Source organism: Staurois parvus, unplaced genomic scaffold, assembly GCF_062004578.1.
Source record: "Staurois parvus isolate SC_StPar_1 unplaced genomic scaffold, SC_StPar_1.0 ptg000833l, whole genome shotgun sequence".
Taxonomy (NCBI): Eukaryota; Metazoa; Chordata; class Amphibia; order Anura; family Ranidae; genus Staurois; species Staurois parvus.
In genome coordinates this window covers 129,298-151,566 of record NW_028318629.1, presented here as the reverse complement: position 1 = coordinate 151,566, position 22,269 = coordinate 129,298, and the positions used below count along the sequence as shown (strand labels likewise).

The window sequence follows — 22,269 nt, the reverse complement described above, 5'->3', positions numbered from 1 at the left end:
CCCATCGTTGGTGTCAGCGGGGGGGGAATAGCGCCCCATCGTTGGTGTCAGCGGGGGGGGAATAGCGCCCCATCGTTGGTGTCAGCGGGGGGGGAATAGCGCCCCATCGTTGGTGTCAGCGGGGGGGGAATAGCGCCCCATCGTTGGTGTCAGCGGGGGGGGAATAGCGCCCCATCGTTGGTGTCAGCGGGGGGGGAATAGCGCCCCATCGTTGGTGTCAGCGGGGGGGGAATAGCGCCCCATCGTTGGTGTCAGCGGGGGGGGAATAGCGCCCCATCGTTGGTGTCAGCGGGGGGGGAATAGCGCCCCATCGTTGGTGTCAGCGGGGGGGGAATAGCGCCCCATCGTTGGTGTCAGCGGGGGGGGAATAGCGCCCCATCGTTGGTGTCAGCGGGGGGGGAATAGCGCCCCATCGTTGGTGTCAGCGGGGGGGGAATAGCGCCCCATCGTTGGTGTCAGCGGGGGGGGAATAGCGCCCCATCGTTGGTGTCAGCGGGGGGGGAATAGCGCCCCATCGTTGGTGTCAGCGGGGGGGGAATAGCGCCCCATCGTTGGTGTCAGCGGGGGGGGAATAGCGCCCCATCGTTGGTGTCAGCGGGGGGGGAATAGCGCCCCATCGTTGGTGTCAGCGGGGGGGGAATAGCGCCCCATCGTTGGTGTCAGCGGGGGGGGAATAGCGCCCCATCGTTGGTGTCAGCGGGGGGGGAATAGCGCCCCATCGTTGGTGTCAGCGGGGGGGGAATAGCGCCCCATCGTTGGTGTCAGCGGGGGGGGAATAGCGCCCCATCGTTGGTGTCAGCGGGGGGGGAATAGCGCCCCATCGTTGGTGTCAGCGGGGGGGGAATAGCGCCCCATCGTTGGTGTCAGCGGGGGGGGAATAGCGCCCCATCGTTGGTGTCAGCGGGGGGGGAATAGCGCCCCATCGTTGGTGTCAGCGGGGGGGGAATAGCGCCCCATCGTTGGTGTCAGCGGGGGGGGAATAGCGCCCCATCGTTGGTGTCAGCGGGGGGGGAATAGCGCCCCATCGTTGGTGTCAGCGGGGGGGGGAATAGCGCCCCATCGTTGGTGTCAGCGGGGGGGGAATAGCGCCCCATCGTTGGTGTCAGCGGGGGGGGAATAGCGCCCCATCGTTGGTGTCAGCGGGGGGGGAATAGCGCCCCATCGTTGGTGTCAGCGGGGGGGGAATAGCGCCCCATCGTTGGTGTCAGCGGGGGGGGAATAGCGCCCCATCGTTGGTGTCAGCGGGGGGGGAATAGCGCCCCATCGTTGGTGTCAGCGGGGGGGGAATAGCGCCCCATCGTTGGTGTCAGTGGGGGGGAATAGCGCCCCATCGTTGGTGTCAGTGGGGGGGAATAGCGCCCCATCGTTGGTGTCAGTGGGGGGGAATAGCGCCCCATCGTTGGTGTCAGTGGGGGGGAATAGCGCCCCATCGTTGGTGTCAGTGGGGGGGAATAGCGCCCCATCGTTGGTGTCAGTGGGGGGGAATAGCGCCCCATCGTTGGTGTCAGTGGGGGGGAATAGCGCCCCATCGTTGGTGTCAGTGGGGGGGAATAGCGCCCCATCGTTGGTGTCAGTGGGGGGGAATAGCGCCCCATCGTTGGTGTCAGTGGGGGGGAATAGCGCCCCATCGTTGGTGTCAGCGGGAGGAACAGTGCTCCATTGTTGCCAGCGGGAGGAACAGTGCTCCATTGTTGCCAGCGGGAGGAACAGTGCCCATCATTGATGTCAGTCGGAGAAAAATCGCCCCATTGTTGGTGTCAGTGGGGGAAATAGCGCCCCATCGTTGGTGACAGTGGGGGGGAATAGCGCCCCATCGTTGGTGTCAGTGGGGGGGAATAGCGCCCCATCGTTGGTGTCAGTGGGGGGGAATAGCGCCCCATCGTTGGTGTCAGTGGGGGGGAATAGCGCCCCATCGTTGGTGTCAGTGGGGGGGAATAGCGCCCCATCGTTGGTGTCAGTGGGGGGGAATAGCGCCCCATCGTTGGTGTCAGTGGGGGGGAATAGCGCCCCATCGTTGGTGTCAGTGGGGGGGAATAGCGCCCCATCGTTGGTGTCAGTGGGGGGGAATAGCGCCCCATCGTTGGTGTCAGTGGGGGGGAATAGCGCCCCATCGTTGGTGTCAGTGGGGGGGAATAGCGCCCCATCGTTGGTGTCAGCGGGAGGAACAGTGCTCCATTGTTGCCAGCGGGAGGAACAGTGCTCCATTGTTGCCAGCGGGAGGAACAGTGCCCATCATTGATGTCAGTCGGAGAAAAATCGCCCCATTGTTGGTGTCAGTGGGGGAAATAGCGCCCCATCGTTGGTGACAGTGGGGGGGAATAGCGCCCCATCGTTGGTGACAGTGGGGGGGGAATAGCGCCCCATCGTTGGTGACAGTGGGGGGGGAATAGCGCCCCATCGTTGGTGTCAGTGGGGGGGGAATAGCGCCCCATCGTTGGTGTCAGTGGGGGGGGAATAGCGCCCCATCGTTGGTGTCAGTGGGGGGGGAATAGCGCCCCATCGTTGGTGTCAGTGGGGGGGGAATAGCGCCCCATCGTTGGTGTCAGTGGGGGGGGAATAGCGCCCCATCGTTGGTGTCAGTGGGGGGGGAATAGCGCCCCATCGTTGGTGTCAGTGGGGGGGGAATAGCGCCCCATCGTTGGTGTCAGTGGGGGGGGAATAGCGCCCCATCGTTGGTGTCAGTGGGGGGGGAATAGCGCCCCATCGTTGGTGTCAGTGGGGGGGGAATAGCGCCCCATCGTTGGTGTCAGTGGGGGGGGAATAGCGCCCCATCGTTGGTGTCAGTGGGGGGGGAATAGCGCCCCATCGTTGGTGTCAGTGGGGGGGGAATAGCGCCCCATCGTTGGTGTCAGTGGGGGGGGAATAGCGCCCCATCGTTGGTGTCAGTGGGGGGGGAATAGCGCCCCATCGTTGGTGTCAGTGGGGGGGGAATAGCGCCCCATCGTTGGTGTCAGTGGGGGGGGAATAGCGCCCCATCGTTGGTGTCAGTGGGGGGGGAATAGCGCCCCATCGTTGGTGTCAGGGGGGGGGGAATAGCGCCCCATCGTTGGTGTCAGGGGGGGGGGAATAGCGCCCCATCGTTGGTGTCAGGGGGGGGGGAATAGCGCCCCATCGTTGGTGTCAGGGGGGGGGGAATAGCGCCCCATCGTTGGTGTCAGTGGGGGGGGAATAGCGCCCCATCGTTGGTGTCAGTGGGGGGGGAATAGCGCCCCATCGTTGGTGTCAGTGGGGGGGGAATAGCGCCCCATCGTTGGTGTCAGTGGGGGGGGAATAGCGCCCCATCGTTGGTGTCAGTGGGGGGGGAATAGCGCCCCATCGTTGGTGTCAGTGGGGGGGGAATAGCGCCCCATCGTTGGTGTCAGTGGGGGGGGAATAGCGCCCCATCGTTGGTGTCAGTGAGGAGGAATAGTGCCCCATCGTTGGTGCCAGTGGGGAGAAATAGTGCCCCATCGGTGCCAGTGGGGAGGAATAGTGCCCCATTGTTGGTGTCAATGGGGGGGAATATTGCCCCACCGTTGGTGTCTGTGGGAGGAATAGTGCCCCAATCGTTGGTATCTGTGGGAGGAATAGTGCCCCATCGTTGGTGTCTGTGGGAGGAATAGTGCCCCATCGTTGGTGTCAGTGGGGAGGAATAGTGCCCCATCGTTGGTGTCTGTGGGAGGAATAGTGCCCCAATCGTTGGTATCTGTGGGAGGAATAGTGCCCCATCGTTGCCCCATTGTTGGTGTCAGTTGCAGGAATAGTGCTCCATCACTGGTTTCAGTGAGAAGAATATTGCCCCAAGGGACAGAAAAAAGAAACAAATTCCTTAAGAAAAAAAAAAAAAAAGCCTCCATTCACAGCGCTCATCAATAGTGACAGTGGGATAAATGGTGCCCCATCTTTGGAGTTAGTGGGAGGAATATTGCCCCATTGTTGGTATCAGGGGGGAGGAATAGTGCCCCATCGTTGGTGTCAGTGGGGAGGAATAGTGTCCCATAGTTGGTGTCAGTGGGGAGGAATAGTGCCCCATAGTTGGTGTCAGTGGGGAGGAATAGTGCCCCATAGTTGGTGTCAGTGGGGAGGAATAGTGCCCCATCGCTGGTGTCAGTGGGGAGGAATAGTTCCTCATCGCTGGTGTCAGTGGGGAGGAATAGTTCCCCATCTTTGGAGTTAGTGGGAGGAATATTGCCCCATCGTTGGTATCAGGGGGAAGGAATAGTGCCCCATCATTGGTGTCAGTTGGATAAATAGTGCCCCATTGTTGGTGTCAGTGGGAGGAATAGAGCCCCATCGTTGGTATCAGGGGGAAGGAATAGTGCCCCATCGTTGGTGTCAGTTGGATAAATAGTGCCCCATCGTTGGTGTCAGTGGGAGGAATAGTGCCCCATCGTTGGTGTCAGTGGGAGGAATAGTGCCCCATCGTTGGTGTCAGTGGGAGGAATAGTGCCCCATCGTTGGTGTCAGTGGGAGGAATAGTGCCCCATCGTTGGTGTCAGTGGGAGGAATAGTGCCCCATCGTTGGTGTCAGTGGGAGGAATAGTGCCCCATCGTTGGTGTCAGTGGGAGGAATAGTGCCCCATCGTTGGTGTCAGTGGGAGGAATAGTGCCCCATCGTTGGTGTCAGTGGGAGGAATAGTGCCCCATCGTTGGTGTCAGTGGAGAGGAATAATGCCCCATCCTTGGTGTCAGTGGGGAGGAATAGTGCCCCCGCGCTGGTGTCAGTGGGGAGGAATAGTTCCCCATCGTTGGTGTCAGTGGGGAGGAATAGTGTCCAATCTTTGGAGTTAGTGGGAGGAATATTGCCCCATCGTTGGTATCAGGGGGAGGAATAGTTCCCCATTGTTGCCCCATTGTTGGTGCCAGTGGGGAGGAATAGTTCCCCATTGTTGCCCCATTGTTGGTGTCAGTGGGGAGGAATAGTGCCCCGTCGTTGGTGTCAGTGGGGAGGAATAGTGCCCCGTCGTTGGTGTCAGTGGGGAGGAATAGTGCCCCGTCGTTGGTGTCAGTGGGGAGGAATAGTGCCCCGTCGTTGGTGTCAGTGGGGAGGAATAGTGCCCCGTCGTTGGTGTCAGTGGGGAGGAATAGTGCCCCGTCGTTGGTGTCAGTGGGGAGGAATAGTGCCCCGTCGTTGGTGTCAGTGGGGAGGAATAGTGCCCCGTCGTTGGTGTCAGTGGGGAGGAATAGTGCCCCGTCGTTGGTGTCAGTGGGGAGGAATGGTGCCCCGTCGTTGGTGTCAGTGGGGAGGAATGGTGCCCCGTCGTTGGTGTCAGTGGGGAGGAATAGTGCCCCGTCGTTGGTGTCAGTGGGGAGGAATAGTGCCCCGTCGTTGGTGTCAGTGGGGAGGAATAGTGCCCCGTCGTTGGTGTCAGTGGGGAGGAATAGTGCCCCGTCGTTGGTGTCAGTGGGGAGGAATAGTGCCCCGTCGTTGGTGTCAGTGGGGAGGAATAGTGCCCCGTCGTTGGTGTCAGTGGGGAGGAATAGTGCCCCGTCGTTGGTGTCAGTGGGGAGGAATAGTGCCCCGTCGTTGGTGTCAGTGGGGAGGAATAGTGCCCCGTCGTTGGTGTCAGTGGGGAGGAATAGTGCCCCGTCGTTGGTGTCAGTTTCCTCTATTCACATGGATCAATGTGGATGAAGAAATCTGTACTAGAAGAAAAGTGAAAAAAATATATGCCAAAGCATAGCAGCGATGCACCCACTGACTGCCCCCGGACCCCATGCTTGGGCATATACGTTCTTTTTTTAACTGCAGATGAGAAATCTCCTCCTGCAGCACTGCAAGGACTGACCTGTATATTGTGAGGGCAACACCCTGTTGCTGTCAGAGTAAATATGTCAGTGCTGCAGAAATAGTGCCCCATCATTGGTGTCAGTGGGAGGAATAGTGCCCCATCATTAGTATCAGCGGGAGGAATAGTGCCCCATCATTGGTATCAGTGGGAGGAATAGTGCCCCATCGTTGGTGTCAGTGGTAGGAATAGTGCCCCATCATTGGTATCAGTGGGAGGAATAGTGCCCCATCATTGGTATCAGTGGTAGGAATAGTGCCCCATCGTTGGTGTCAGTGGGGAGGAAGAGTGCCCCATCGTTGGTGTCAGTGGGGAGGAAGAGTGCCCCATCGTTGGTGTCAGTGGGGAGGAAGAGTGCCCCATCGTTGGTGTCAGTGGGGAGGAAGAGTGCCCCATCGTTGGTGTCAGTGGGGAGGAAGAGTGCCCCATCGTTGGTGTCAGTGGGGAGGAAGAGTGCCCCATCGTTGGTGTCAGTGGGGAGGAATAGTGCCTTATCGTTGGTGTCTGTGGGGAGGAATAGTGCCCCATCGTTGGTGTCTGTGGGAGGAATAGTGCCCCATCGTTGGTGTCTGTGGGAGGAATAGTGCCCCATCGTTGGTGTCTGTGGGAGGAATAGTGCCCCATCGTTGGTGTCTGTGGGAGGAATAGTGCCCCATCGTTGGTGTCTGTGGGAGGAATAGTGCCCCATCGTTGGTGTCTGTGGGAGGAATAGTGCCCCATCGTTGGTGTCTGTGGGAGGAATAGTGCCCCATCGTTGGTGTCTGTGGGAGGAATAGTGCCCCATCGTTGGTGTCTGTGGGAGGAATAGTGCCCCATCGTTGGTGTCTGTGGGAGGAATAGTGCCCCATCGTTGGTGTCTGTGGGAGGAATAGTGCCCCATCGTTGGTGTCAGTGGGGAGGAATAGTGCCCCATCGTTGGTGTCAGTGGGGAGGAATAGTGCCCCATCGTTGGTGTCTGTGGGAGGAATAGTGCCCCAATCGTTGGTATCTGTGGGAGGAATAGTGCCCCATCGTTGGTGTCAGTGGGGAGGAATAGTGCCCCATCGTTGCCTCATTGTTGGTGTCAGTGGGGGGAATAGTGCCCCATCGTTGGTGTCAGTGGGGAGGAATAGTGCCCCATCGTTGGTGTCAGTGGGGAGGATAGTGCCCCATCGTTGGTGTCAGTGGGGAGGAATAGTGCCCCATCGTTGGTGTCAGTGGGGAGGAATAGTGCCCCATCGTTGGTGTCAGTGGGGAGGAATAGTGCCCCATCGTTGCCCCATTGTTGGTGTCAGTGGGGGGAATAGTGCCCCATCGTTGGTGTCAGTGGGGAGGAATAGTGCCCCATCGTTGGTGTCAGTGGGGAGGAATAATGCCCCATCGTTGGTGTCAGTGGGGAGGAATAGTGCCCCATCGTTGGTGTCAGTGGGGAGGAATAGTGCCCCATCGTTGGTGTCTGTGGGGAGGAATAGTGCCCCATCGTTGGTGTCTGTGGGAGGAAAAGTGCCCCATCGTTGGTGTCAGTGGGGAGGAATAGTGCCCGATCGTTGGTGTCAGTGGGGAGGAATTGTGCCCCATCGTTGGTGTCAGTGGGGAGGAATAGTGCCTTATCGTTGGTATCAGTGCGGAGGAATAATGCCCCATCGTTGGTGTCAGTGGGGAGGAATAGTGCCCCAATCGTTGGTGTCTGTGGGAGGAATAGTGCCCCAATCGTTGGTGTCTGTGGGAGGAATAGTGCCCCATCGTTGGTGTCAGTGGGGAGGAATAGTGCCCCATCGTTGGTGTCTGTGGGAGGAATAGTGCCCCAATCGTTGGTATCTGTGGGAGGAATAGTGCCCCATCGTTGGTGTCAGTGGGGAGGAATAGTGCCCCATCGTTGCCCCATTGTTGGTGTCAGTGGGGGGAATAGTGCCCCATCGTTGGTGTCAGTGGGGAGGAATAGTGTCCCATCGTTGGTGTCAGTGGCAAGGAATAGTGCCCCATCTTTGGTGTCAGTGGGAGGAATAGAGCCCCATTGTTGGTGTCAGTGGGGAGGAATAGTGCCCCATCATTGGTGTCAGTTGGAGAAATAGTGTCCCATCGTAGGTGTCAGTGGGAAGGAATAGAGTCCCATTGTTGGTGTCAGTTGCAGGAATAGTGCTCCATCACTGGTTTCAGTGAGAAGAATATTGCCCCAAGGGACAGAAAAAAGAAACAAATTCCTTAAGAAAAAAAAAAAAAAAGCCTCCATTCAAATCGCTCATCAATAGTGACAGTGGGATAAATGGTGCCCCATCTTTGGAGTTAGTGGGAGGAATATTGCCCCATTGTTGGTATCAGGGGGGAGGAATAGTGCCCCATCGTTGGTGTCTGTGGGAGGAATAGTGCCCCATCGTTGGTATCAGGGGGAAGGAATAGTGCCCCATCGTTGGTGTCAGTGGGAGGAATAGAGCCCCATCGTTGGTGTCAGTGGGAGGAATAGAGCCCCATCGTTGGTGTCAGTGGGAGGAATAGAGCCCCATCGTTGGTGTCAGTGGGAGGAATAGAGCCCCATCGCTGGTGTCAGTGGGGAGGAATAGTGCCCCATCGCTGGTGTCAGTGGGGAGGAATAGTGCCCCATCGCTGGTGTCAGTGGGGAGGAATAGTTCCTCATCGCTGGTGTCAGTGGGGAGGATTAGTGCCCCATCTTTGGAGTTAGTGGGAGGAATATTGCCCCATCGTTGGTATCAGGGGGAAGGAATAGTGCCCCATCTTTGGTGTCAGTGAGGAGGAATAGTGCCCTATCGTTGGTGCCAGTGGGGAGGAATAGTTCCCCATTGTTGCCCCATTGTTGGTGTCAGTGGGGAGGAATAGTGCCCTATCGTTGGTGTCAGTGGAATAGTGCCCCATCGTTGGTGTCAGTGGGAGGAATAGTGCCCCATCGTTTGTGTCAGTGGGGAGGAATAGTGCCCCATCGTTGGTGTCAGTGGGGAGGAATAGTGCCCCATCGTTGGTGTCAGTGGGGAGGAATAGTGCCCCATCGTTGGTGTCAGTGGGGAGGAATAGTGCCCCATCGTTGGTGTCAGTGGGGAGGAATAGTGCCCCATCGTTGGTGTCAGTGGGGAGGAATAGTGCCCCATCGTTGGTGTCAGTGGGGAGGAATAGTGCCCCATCGTTGGTGTCAGTGGGGAGGAATAGTGCCCCATCGTTGGTGTCAGTGGGGAGGAATAGTGCCCCATCGTTGGTGTCAGTGGGGAGGAATAGTGCCCCATCGTTGGTGTCAGTGGGGAGGAATAGTGCCCCATCGTTGGTGTCAGTGGGGAGGAATAGTGCCCCATCGTTGGTGTCAGTGGGGAGGAATAGTGCCCCATCGTTGGTGTCAGTGGGGAGGAATAGTGCCCCATCGTTGATGTCAGTGGGGAGGAATAGTGCCCCATCGTTGGTGTCAGTGGGGAGGAATAGTGCCCCATCGTTGGTGTTAGTGGGGAGAAATAGTGCCCCATCGTTGGTGTCTATGGGAGGAATAATGCCCCATCGTTGGTGTCTATGGGAGGAATAATGCCCCATCGTTGGTGTCTATGGGAGGAATAATGCCCCATCGTTGGTGTCAGTGGGAGGAATAGTGCCTCATCGTTGGTATCAGTGGGAGGAATAGTGCCCCATCGTTGGTGTCAGTGGGGAGGAATAGTGCCCCATCGTTGGTGTCAGTGGGGAGGAATAGTGCCCCATCGTTGGTGTCAGTGGGGAGGAATAGTGCCCCATCATTGGTGTCAGTTTCCTCTATTCACATGGATCAATGTGGATGATGAACTCTGTACCAGAAGAAAAGTGAAAAAAATATATGCCAAAGCATAGGAGCGATCCACCCACTGACCGCCCCCGGACCCCATGCTTGGGCATATATGTTCTTTTTTTAACTGCGGATGAGAAATTTCCTCCTGCAGCACTGCAAGGACTGACCTGTATATTGTGAGGGCAACACCCTGTTGCTGTCAGAGTAAACATGTCAGTGCTGCAGAAATGGTGCCCCATCGTTGGTGTCAGCGGGGAGGAACGGTGCCCCATCGTTGGTGTCAGCGGGGAGGAACGGTGCCCCATCGTTGGTGTCAGCGGGGAGGAACGGTGCCCCATCGTTGGTGTCAGCGGGGAGGAACGGTGCCCCATCGTTGGTGTCAGCGGGGAGGAACGGTGCCCCATCGTTGGTGTCAGCGGGGAGGAACGGTGCCCCATCGTTGGTGTCAGCGGGGAGGAACGGTGCCCCATCGTTGGTGTCAGCGGGGAGGAACGGTGCCCCATCGTTGGTGTCAGCGGGGAGGAACGGTGCCCCATCGTTGGTGTCAGCGGGGAGGAACGGTGCCCCATCGTTGGTGTCAGCGGGGAGGAACGGTGCCCCATCGTTGGTGTCAGCGGGGAGGAACGGTGCCCCATCGTTGGTGTCAGCGGGGAGGAACGGTGCCCCATCGTTGGTGTCAGCGGGGAGGAACGGTGCCCCATCGTTGGTGTCAGCGGGGAGGAACGGTGCCCCATCGTTGGTGTCAGCGGGGAGGAACGGTGCCCCATCGTTGGTGTCAGCGGGGAGGAACGGTGCCCCATCGTTGGTGTCAGCGGGGAGGAACGGTGCCCCATCGTTGGTGTCAGCGGGGAGGAACGGTGCCCCATCGTTGGTGTCAGCGGGGAGGAACGGTGCCCCATCGTTGGTGTCAGCGGGGAGGAACGGTGCCCCATCGTTGGTGTCAGCGGGGAGGAACGGTGCCCCATCGTTGGTGTCAGCGGGGAGGAACGGTGCCCCATCGTTGGTGTCAGCGGGGAGGAACGGTGCCCCATCGTTGGTGTCAGCGGGGAGGAACGGTGCCCCATCGTTGGTGTCAGCGGGGAGGAACGGTGCCCCATCGTTGGTGTCAGCGGGGAGGAACGGTGCCCCATCGTTGGTGTCAGCGGGGAGGAACGGTGCCCCATCGTTGGTGTCAGCGGGGAGGAACGGTGCCCCATCGTTGGTGTCAGCGGGGAGGAACGGTGCCCCATCGTTGGTGTCAGCGGGGAGGAACGGTGCCCCATCGTTGGTGTCAGCGGGGAGGAACGGTGCCCCATCGTTGGTGTCAGCGGGGAGGAACGGTGCCCCATCGTTGGTGTCAGCGGGGAGGAACGGTGCCCCATCGTTGGTGTCAGCGGGGAGGAACGGTGCCCCATCGTTGGTGTCAGCGGGGAGGAACGGTGCCCCATCGTTGGTGTCAGCGGGGAGGAACGGTGCCCCATCGTTGGTGTCAGCGGGGAGGAACGGTGCCCCATCGTTGGTGTCAGCGGGGAGGAACGGTGCCCCATCGTTGGTGTCAGCGGGGAGGAACGGTGCCCCATCGTTGGTGTCAGCGGGGAGGAACGGTGCCCCATCGTTGGTGTCAGCGGGGAGGAACGGTGCCCCATCGTTGGTGTCAGCGGGGAGGAACGGTGCCCCATCGTTGGTGTCAGCGGGGAGGAACGGTGCCCCATCGTTGGTGTCAGCGGGGAGGAACGGTGCCCCATCGTTGGTGTCAGCGGGGAGGAACGGTGCCCCATCGTTGGTGTCAGCGGGGAGGAACGGTGCCCCATCGTTGGTGTCAGCGGGGAGGAACGGTGCCCCATCGTTGGTGTCAGCGGGGAGGAACGGTGCCCCATCGTTGGTGTCAGCGGGGAGGAACGGTGCCCCATCGTTGGTGTCAGCGGGGAGGAACGGTGCCCCATCGTTGGTGTCAGCGGGGAGGAACGGTGCCCCATCGTTGGTGTCAGCGGGGAGGAACGGTGCCCCATCGTTGGTGTCAGTGGGGAGGAATATTGCCCCATCGTTGGTGTCAGTGGGGAGGAATATTGCCCCATCGTTGGTGTCAGTCGAAGGATTAGTGCCCCTTCGTTGGTGCCAGTGGGGTGGATTAGTGCCCCATCGTTGGTGCCAGTGGGGAGGATTAGTGCCCCATCGTTGGTGCCAGTGGGGAGGAATAGTTTCTCATCTTTGGTGTCAGTGGGGAGGAATATTGCCCCATCGTTGGTGTCAGTGGGGAGGAATATTGCCCCATCGTTGGTGTCAGTCGAAGGATTAGTGCCCCATCGTTGGTGCCAGTGGGGGGGATTAGTGCCCCATCGTTGGTGCCAGTGGGGGGGATTAGTGCCCCATCGTTGGTGCCAGTGGGGAGGAATAGTGCCCCATCGTTTCCCCATCGTTGGTGTCAGCGGGGAGGAATAGGGCCCCGTCGTTGGTGTCAGCGGGGGGGGAATTGCGCCCCATCGTTGGTGTCAGCGGGGGGGGAATTGCGCCCCATCGTTGGTGTCAGCGGGGGGGGAATTGCGCCCCATCGTTGGTGTCAGCGGGGGGGGAATTGCGCCCCATCGTTGGTGTCAGCGGGGGGGAATTGCGCCCCATCGTTGGTGTCAGCGGGGGGGAATTGCGCCCCATCGTTGGTGTCAGCGGGGGGGGAATTGCGCCCCATCGTTGGTGTCAGCGGGGGGGGGAATTGCGCCCCATCGTTGGTGTCAGCGGGGGGGGGAATTGCGCCCCATCGTTGGTGTCAGCGGGGGGGGAATTGCGCCCCATCGTTGGTGTCAGCGGGGGGGGAATTGCGCCCCATCGTTGGTGTCAGCGGGGGGGGAATTGCGCCCCATCGTTGGTGTCAGCGGGGGGGGAATTGCGCCCCATCGTTGGTGTCAGCGGGGGGGGAATTGCGCCCCATCGTTGGTGTCAGCGGGGGGGGAATTGCGCCCCATCGTTGGTGTCAGCGGGGGGGGAATTGCGCCCCATCGTTGGTGTCAGCGGGGGGGGAATTGCGCCCCATCGTTGGTGTCAGCGGGGGGGGAATTGCGCCCCATCGTTGGTGTCAGCGGGGGGGGAATTGCGCCCCATCGTTGGTGTCAGCGGGGGGGGAATTGCGCCCCATCGTTGGTGTCAGCGGGGGGGGAATTGCGCCCCATCGTTGGTGTCAGCGGGGGGGGAATTGCGCCCCATCGTTGGTGTCAGCGGGGGGGGAATTGCGCCCCATCGTTGGTGTCAGCGGGGGGGGAATTGCGCCCCATCGTTGGTGTCAGCGGGGGGGGAATTGCGCCCCATCGTTGGTGTCAGCGGGGGGGGAATTGCGCCCCATCGTTGGTGTCAGCGGGGGGGGAATTGCGCCCCATCGTTGGTGTCAGCGGGGGGGGGAATTGCGCCCCATCGTTGGTGTCAGCGGGGGGGGGAATTGCGCCCCATCGTTGGTGTCAGCGGGGGGGGAATTGCGCCCCATCGTTGGTGTCAGCGGGGGGGGAATTGCGCCCCATCGTTGGTGTCAGCGGGGGGGGAATTGCGCCCCATCGTTGGTGTCAGCGGGGGGGGAATTGCGCCCCATCGTTGGTGTCAGCGGGGGGGGAATTGCGCCCCATCGTTGGTGTCAGCGGGGGGGGAATTGCGCCCCATCGTTGGTGTCAGCGGGGGGGGAATTGCGCCCCATCGTTGGTGTCAGCGGGGGGGGAATTGCGCCCCATCGTTGGTGTCAGCGGGGGGGGAATTGCGCCCCATCGTTGGTGTCAGCGGGGGGGGAATTGCGCCCCATCGTTGGTGTCAGCGGGGGGGGAATTGCGCCCCATCGTTGGTGTCAGCGGGGGGGGAATTGCGCCCCATCGTTGGTGTCAGCGGGGGGGGAATTGCGCCCCATCGTTGGTGTCAGCGGGGGGGGAATTGCGCCCCATCGTTGGTGTCAGCGGGGGGGGAATTGCGCCCCATCGTTGGTGTCAGCGGGGGGGGAATTGCGCCCCATCGTTGGTGTCAGCGGGGGGGGAATTGCGCCCCATCGTTGGTGTCAGCGGGGGGGGAATTGCGCCCCATCGTTGGTGTCAGCGGGGGGGGAATTGCGCCCCATCGTTGGTGTCAGCGGGGGGGGAATTGCGCCCCATCGTTGGTGTCAGCGGGGGGGGAATTGCGCCCCATCGTTGGTGTCAGCGGGGGGGGAATTGCGCCCCATCGTTGGTGTCAGCGGGGGGGGAATTGCGCCCCATCGTTGGTGTCAGCGGGGGGGGAATTGCGCCCCATCGTTGGTGTCAGCGGGGGGGGAATTGCGCCCCATCGTTGGTGTCAGCGGGGGGGGAATTGCGCCCCATCGTTGGTGTCAGCGGGGGGGGAATTGCGCCCCATCGTTGGTGTCAGCGGGGGGGGAATTGCGCCCCATCGTTGCAAAGCATTAGTTAACATTACTATAATCATAAAACATCTAAAAATATATAATAATAAAATTTTTTTTTTTTTTGGTTTTTAAATTTTTTTTTTTTTTTTTTTTTTTTTTTTCTCAAAGCATTAATACAATAACTACTTAAAGGCTAAAACAGATAAACATGTAACATATATAATATAAATATAAATATTAAAAATAATATATAAAGAATTTAAAAATATATACACTGTACACAGTAACAGTTCCCATTTACATTACCTGCACCCTGAGGAATACAATGACATGCAAGTCTACATCACCATTTTCATCTATTTCATATCCAAACTGGATGTCTTCAATCATGACTTCCTGTATGTCCTCAGGGAGGAGTGGCTGGTCGTCCTGCTGGTTGGGAATAGCAGTCCTGCAGATTGGACAGGTGGCGCTCTCTTCAAGCCATCGGTGGATACAGCTGGTGTGGAACTCGTGAGCGCAGGCCAGGATGGTCGTGTCCTCTCCATCTTCATAACCTGCCAAACAGATGGGACAGAGAATTACCTCCTCCTCGGCGCGCTGCTCCATGGCTGGGGGGTGCTCAGGGGCCCCGGCGCGCTGTTCCATGGCCGGTGGTGGAGGGTGCTCAGGGGCCCGGGCTCGCTCTCTTGGTGAACGGCTGCGGTGGGTGGAGGCCTCCTCCCGTCTCCGATGACGTTGGACCCTGGACCTCGTCCGATGGGCGATCGGAGACCCTCCGTTCACCTGATGTGAAGACCTTCCACGGGATGGGCGTCGTGAAGGTCGTGGCATCGTGATGGTGCTGGATGACCTCAAAGTGGCTAAAAATATAAATATTTCCCACTACTAAAGAATAATATAATGATATCAGCAATAGAAATGCTAATGATCGCAGTCAGTTGCAGGAGAACCGCTCTGACGATCTGTATCGCTCAACAACCAGAAAGGAAGTGAGGTCAGAGGCAGCCTGGAGGCGGAGCTAATCACTCTGCCAATCAGAGCCTGGAGGTGGAGCTAATCACTCTGCCAATCACAGCGTCACTTTTCGGGCCTACATATTTTTACTGAAAACCAAACTAAATCTGCTATTTTATTGATTTTCCCATAGAATGAATCAGTGTTGTGGTGACTTTAGTGGGTTTTCCTAAATTCTGCCTCCAGATGTCACTGTGCCTGTATGTGTTCCATGGCGGTAATACCGCTCCCCGCCATAGGTGTCTCCCTTCCCAATCAGCTCCATTAAACGTTATAGACATGGCTTTCCTTCGGCAGCCATCTTTTGATGTCACAGAGAGTAATAGGAGCCCGAGGAGGGATGGAGGAGACAGACGGGAGCTGAGAGAAACGGGGTCCGGGGTGGGCAAGATGGAGACCGGGGGAGCCCAGGTGAGGAGAAGGCCGGGGGTGGGGAGGAGGAAGAGGCCGAGGGAGTGCTGGATGATGTGGGGGGGATTTTATCTATTGAGAGACAAATAAATGATGGGGGGGGGACATACCTGGAGCTTCGACCCCCCCAGTGTAACCTCAACTGCCCCCCCCCCCAGTTTTACCAAACCTGCCCCCCCCAGTGTTTCTGCCCCCCCTCAGTGTTACCACAACTGCCCCCACCTTCCCCCAGTCTTTCTGCCCCTCTGTTTTACCACAACTTCCCCAATGGCCCCCCACCCAGTTTTTCTGTGCCCCCCCGTATTACAATTTCCCCCCACACTGTTTCTGCCCCCAGTGTTTCTACAAGCGCCCCCACCTTCTCCCCGAGTCTTTCTGCCCCCCCCCGTTTTACCACAACTTCCCCAATGCCCCCCCCAGTGTTTTTGCCCTCCTCCCCAGTGTTACAACTGCCCCCATACCCCCCGTGTTTCTGCCCCCCCCCTAGTGTTACAACTGCCCCCATCCTCCCCCCCCCCCCCCCGTTTACCACAACTGTCCACATCCCCGACAGTGTTCCCCCCCCCCCCCCCCCCGTTACAACAACTACCCACATCCCCCTTCCTCCCAGTGTTTCTTCCCTCCACCCCAGTGTTTCTGCCCCCCCCCGTGTTACAACAACTTCCCCCATTCCCCCCCCAGTGTCTCTGCCCCCCCCCCCCGTGTTACAACAACTTCCCCCATCCCCCCCTAGTCTTTCTGCTCCCTCCGTGTTTCAACAATTTCCCCCATCCTGCCAGTGTTTCTTCCCCCCCCCCCGTGTTACAACAACTTCTTCCATCCCCCCCCCAGTGTTTCTGCCCCCCCCGTGTTACAACAACTTCCCCCATCCCCCCCCCCCAGTCTTTCTGCTCCCTCCGTGTTTCAACAATTTCCCCCATCCCGCCAGTGTTTCTGCCCCCCCCCCCCTGTGTTACAACAACTTCCCCCATTCCCCCCCCAGTTTTCTGCCCCCCCCCATGTTACAACAACTTCCCCCATTCTCCCCAGTGTATCTGCCCCCCATGTTACCACAACTTCCCCCATCCCCCCCCAGTGTTCCTACAACTGCCCCCATCCCCCCAGTGTATCTGCCCCCCCCATGTTACCACAACTTCCCTCCCCCTTCAGTGTTACCACAACTGCCCCCATCCCCCCAGTGTATCTGCCCCCCCATGTTACCACAACTTCCCCCATCCCCCCCCCCAGTGTTCCTACAACTGCCCCCATCCCCCCAGTGTATCTGCCCCCCCATGTTACCACAACTTCCCCCATCCCCCCCCAGTGATACCACAACTGCCCCCATCCCCCCAGTGTATCTGTCCTCCACCCCAGTGTTTCTGCCCCCCCATGTTACCACAACTTCCCCCATCCCCCCCCCCAGTGTTACCACAACTGCCCCCATCCCCCCAGTGTATCTGTCCTCCACCCCAGTATTTCTGCCCCCCCAGTGTTACTACAACTTCCCCCATCCCCCCCTCCAGTGTTTCTGCCCCCCCCCCCCATGCCTGCACAGAATACATCTCATTTCTCTCCATGTATTCATTCTATAGTACCCCAGCATTGTGCAGAAACCCCCCCAATAATCCCCCCAGCAGCTGTGCCAGACCCCCCCCCCCCATATCAGCCATTCATAAAGGAAATGAATACAGAGCTATAATCCCCCAAATATCACTTCCCCGCCCCTCCCCCACTCTTCATAAAGAGATCCGTGTCATACAATCACTGAGGAATACTGAAAACAAATCTAAATATTAAAAGAAATGAAATAAGTAAAGGAAAGTCATGTTTAGATTTGGATGGAGTGGAGATGATTGGAGCCCCTGTCAGTGTTTATTGCTGTGTGTGCCCCCATTGTTGGGGAGATCCCCCCTCTCTGTTTGTCCTGTTTACCATCATCATCCAAAGTGAATGGGAAAGACGATCCCACATTTTGGGTTGTCCCCAGAAAAGTGATAGAGGGGAAATCTTCCGATGGGGACACTAGTTCTGGTGATCTGGGGGGTCCAGTTTGCATGGATTTCCTCTCACTTCCTGTTATGGACACATGGACGGTGCTGACCAATCAGAAGCCGCCTTGCCCGGACTGTCATCGCTGCAAGGAGAGAATAGATAGTTGTGGGGATTTCAAATCTGCAGACCTGTGAAGCGGCTTTCTCTCCTCTCCTTGCAGCGATGACAGTACGGGCGAGATGGCACAGGGGGGTGGAAATGTTTGATAAACGACGTGTCCAGGGACTAAATCGGGGCCCCAATCTACTTGTCCCTCATGACAATCTACTTGTTTTAAAAGCAAAAGAGACTTTATGGCGACTTAAACGTGTCATATTTTTAACATTGCGCTGTTTATCTCCTCCCCCTCCCCCCCCCTCTCTCCAGCACTGCACCCGGGGACTAGCAAGGAGGAGAGAGACCTTGCAGTGTACTGAGCACCGATTGGCTGCTCGTCAGGAATGGGTGGGTCAGGGCTTATACTTTATCCCTTTGGCTGCCAGAGACGTTTTTGCCATTTTTGCACACATTTAAAAAATCATTTTAAGCCTGAAGATGGCATAACACCCAAATATATATTTCCTGAAAGCAGAGACCCTAGAGAATAAAATAGTGGTAGTTCCAATTTTTTATGTCCCATATTATCGCAAAATTTCAGTAAAAAATACAAGTATGTTAATTTTAGGGCACAAAAAAAGCAATAAATGACCCTATTTTCTGTAAAATCTAAAAGCCGAGGTTGCAGCGAATAAATAGATATCCAACTTGTCATCCTTAAATTTGTGCGCACTTGTGAAATGGCGAGGAGCTTCAGTACCCTGTATTTTCTATAGGTGACACTTTTAAAGCTCCTTTATAGGTCACCAGTTTAGTATTACGGAGGAGGTCTGGTGCTAGAATTATCGCTCTCATTCTGGCGTGCGCGGCGATATGTAACGTATCGCAATCGACGGTTTGATGCGTAGGCGTCCCAGCGTGTGCTTTTACGTTTTGTACGTTTTTGTATGTGTGGGGGTGCCGGCCTTTTTGGGGGGATGGCATGTGCTTGGGTGTAACTTTCATTGTTTATAATTGTAAAAAAAAAGTTTTTTTTTAATCACGGGGACAACTTCCCCTATGTGATGATTTTTGGTGACAGGTTCTCTTCGAGACATCCAAGGTCTAAAAGACTCTGGATGTCTCCCCTCTGTTCCTATGGGGATTGCTCTACAATCTCTCAACGGGGACCCGGAAGTGACATCATAACGTCACTTCCGAGTCAGCACAAGAAGGGGAGGGGACTCGTCCGCTCTTCTCCCTCCCCTCTACCCAACGGGGAGAGCACACGACGGGGGTGCGGAGAGGCTGGCACTGTGCAACGCAGTCAACAGCAGCGCTGCCACCTATTGCCTCACCTGACAGGTGAGCCCTGCTGCTTGCCCGCAGCAGACCTAAAGGTAGAATGAAACTACCTGCCCAGCGCCCGGAACTACATGTCCCGGGCGTCAGGAGATAGGAATCCAACATCCCTGTGGCATCTGATTGGTCAGCACCGTCCATGTGACATCAATAGTCCTCTAGCCTGAACTGTCATTGCTGCAAGGTGAGGAGAGAAATCGGCAGGGATTTCAGATGTCGGCGTCTTTGTCTCCTCTCCTACCGCTGAGAATATGGAGTATCTGCCACCATGGTATACATCCCCACTGCCCACTCTCCGCTGCGGGAAAACTCCCTTCACCGCTCCTGTCCAGTGGGGAAACCGCATTTGTTTTGGACAGAAATTGCATTCCTGTTCACATTGCATGCTGGTCTTTGTGGTGCAATTTGTGTTCATACATTTTGTATTGACGCACATCGCACCACAAAGTATCGGCAATCGGTATCGGCGAGTACTTGACCGAAAGTATCGGTACTGGCCGATCAGAAAATGGTATCGGTGCATCCCTGCTTTCTAACCTGCATGCTGGCTTCAAGTTGGTGTTTCAAAGTATGGATTCTAGAGACAGCCAGGCAAATAGCATTTTCAGAGTGTTCCATAATGATCTCCATATTGTTTCATGCATTCGTTTCCTTCAAAGTCTACCTGTCATGAGAAGTATGGGTCTGCTTTTGTGGCCATTGTTGGTCTTCTGAAAATGCTATGTGCCTGGTAGTTTGGCTTCAATGCCTGGAACAAGCATGCTGTGAATGTCAGAAAACTGTTAGAATTCCTCATCTCTGTACTTGTGAAGGATGATCCAAAGTATCATGGCGGGTACTACAATTCTCAGAAGAAAGGGTCACCTCGATATGTTCCTCAGGGTTTCCTTTGAAGCTGAAGTCTTTCCATCCCCATCAACATGCTGATGAGTTTTAAAAGGAAACTTTCTGTTTTCACTATATAGCTTGTTTAGACATCACTGGGTCTCTGTGCTTCCCTATGCAATGGCTGGTGAGAGGTGCTAGTGGGATGCTGGCCTTCTGAAATGATCACAGCACCCTGCCTCAGTACTCCTCTCATAGGTCCTCAGTTCTGATACAAGCAGTGGGCTGACTCTTAGGACGATTTGTGCAAAAATCAAAATGCTTTGATGGTTGGATGTCCGTCTCTCAGCAGTGGCACTCTCGGCAGGCTTGGTTGGCACACAAATCACTCCAGGTAATGCACACATGTGATGCCGAATCTTCATGATTGAAAGTGAAATCCAATGAATGAAAAGGGTGGACCAGGGACAGGAAGGCCGGGGAGGAAAGAATAGATGCTTGACGTCCTCCAGCAAGGAAATAAGGTGGGCTCTGACTTGTGATGCACACTGTGAGAAGCTCAGTGTGCAGTGAAATCATGCCATGTCAGTAGAGCAGAGAAGTCTGTACAACTGTGTAAGACTGAAGGGAAGCTGAAGTTCAGATCTTCAAGATCTATGTGCTCAGCTTTGATCTAGCTAGTGTCCATTAAACTCCAGAAGATCAGAAAAGAAGTCTTATCAGGTTACCTCGTATTTGTACTTTCAGTGAACCGCTTTCCTGCCGCCCTATAGAAGATATACTGCTACAGGGCGGCAGGGGTGCGCAAAATCACCTGTATATATACGTCATTTTGCATTTCTGAGCCGTGCACGCCCCTACCCGTGCAGCTATTCGCAGCCTTAGCTGTCAGTCACCGGGTCCCGGTGATTGAGGAGCATTACTGACGGAGGGAGAGAACTGTATGTAAACAATACAGTGCTCTCCCCTGTCAGCTACTGCACAATGCTTTGCATGGCTTACACAGCACACAGTTAACCCTTTGATCGCCCCACATGCTAACCCCTTCCTGACCAGTGCCATTAGTACAGTGTCAGCGCTTTTTATTAGCACTGATCAGTGTATTGGTGTCACTGGGGATGTCAGTGACATCAAGTCAGTTCCCCCCAGTGTCAGAATGCCCGCCGCAGTCATGCTATAAGTTGCTGATCGCCGCCATTACTATTAAAAATAAATCTTGCCCATTGGAGGACAGGCAGGCTGTGCTCCCACCACAGCCAGAATCTGCTTGCTTGTACATCCCGTATGGGCAAGCAGATACTTACTGACAGGAAGGCTCAATGAACTACCATGGTGCTGTGGACTGGCGTGATAGTTGGTTGAAAACCACAAACTGACAACTGGAAAGGCTGCTGGGACTTGTAGTTTTCCCATTCACAGAATACTGTGAATGAGTGACGCTGCCGGAGCCCCGCATAGCAGTTTTTATTTTACATTTTGACAGCTAGCAGGGGGGAGAAGATCCCCCATTAGCAGATACAACGGTGATGGGGGGGGGGGGTGCAGGGGCTGGTGTGATTGTAACCCTGAATATGGGTGTAACGTTACAAAAGGTGACTGTATCCTTTAAAGGATGAGTTCACCTTTTAAAAAACAATAATTATTGCACTTTTTTTTTTTTTGCAGGTAAAATAAATGTGCATTTCTTATTTCTGTCTGCAGGAGCCCGTAGACCATTGTGCCAGCGCCATGCGGGTCTCCTGCAGATCTGTTAGTATATCTTCTTACACGTAAAGGGATGTACGAGCCAACAGATATACTGACAGGAAAAATGAATGAACTACCACGGCACTTCACAGCACAGTAGTAGTTTATTGAGGACTAAAGCTGACAGCCGCTAAGGCTCTTGGGACTTGTAGTCTCTCATCCACAGGTGACTGTGTGGGCGGAGCCCTACACGGCCACGGTTTTAAAAATTTGACAGCGAGAGGGGAGAAGATCCCCCACAGGGCCCAGTCTGATCATAACAACATATTACATTTTACACCCTGAGTTTGGGTTTAACGTTACGAAAGGTGAACTTGTCCTTTGACGGCTGCCGACATTTTTACAGGATCTTGCTAGCTGAAAGATCCTGCATAAAAAGGATCCATACTGCATCTCTGCTCATATGGCCTGATCCATATAGGTTTGTGGGAGGTGAAATGTACGGGCAGCTTTATGGGCTCTCACATTTTTAAAAAATATTTCTCTGCCCTGAATGAGTCATTTAAAATGACGCCCCATGGACTAGAATGCAGCATTTATGTGCTCGTCTACTGCTTATATATAATTATTACATTGAATGATGCAAGTGCCTACACTTTGACTTGATATTTGACTCTTAAAATCCCTGTACAGCAGAGTTCAGATTTGACCAGAGAGAAGCCGCAGCACAAGAAGTGAATCAGTTCTGCTGCAATACTCGTGTAAGGGGCATGCGGTTAGGAGGAGAGAGCAGAGTGACGGGTGTGAGCTCATCAGTCTACTGCTTCTTTCACTATCCATTCAGACTGAGGGAGGAGCAAGAACTGTAAGTTACTGCAGCAGATTAAAATCAGGTCTACTGCCCTGCTAGACAGAGCTGTGCAGTGTGACAGAGCTTTGAAATTCTCAGAACTGGACAGACAGAAATAAAGAATCTTTTGGCAGGTAAAATGTCTCTGTTCTATGTATTCCAGATTGTTTTTCAGCAGTTCATCTTCAGGTTGTACTTTTCTGCCTGGAGCCACTCTGGTTGAACAAAAACAATGTAGAAATGAAAGGATCTA

At 56.1% G+C, this 22,269-nt stretch overlaps 1 long non-coding RNA gene across 2 annotated transcripts in view; it reads left to right on the top strand.

The window, feature by feature from the left end:
- The first annotated feature begins 14,201 nt into the window (after nucleotides 1–14,201).
- LOC149443745 (uncharacterized) overlaps nucleotides 14,202–22,269 on the top strand; it is a 32,144-nt gene continuing 24,076 nt past the window's right edge. Inside the window, exon 1 of one of the 2 annotated variants that reach the window (XR_016306622.1) lies at nucleotides 14,202–15,247. This is a non-coding gene — a long non-coding RNA (uncharacterized LOC149443745). Of the gene's footprint in view, nucleotides 15,248–18,993; nucleotides 19,875–22,269 lie in introns of those variants that run through there. The other variant, XR_016306623.1, reaches the window with a different exon arrangement.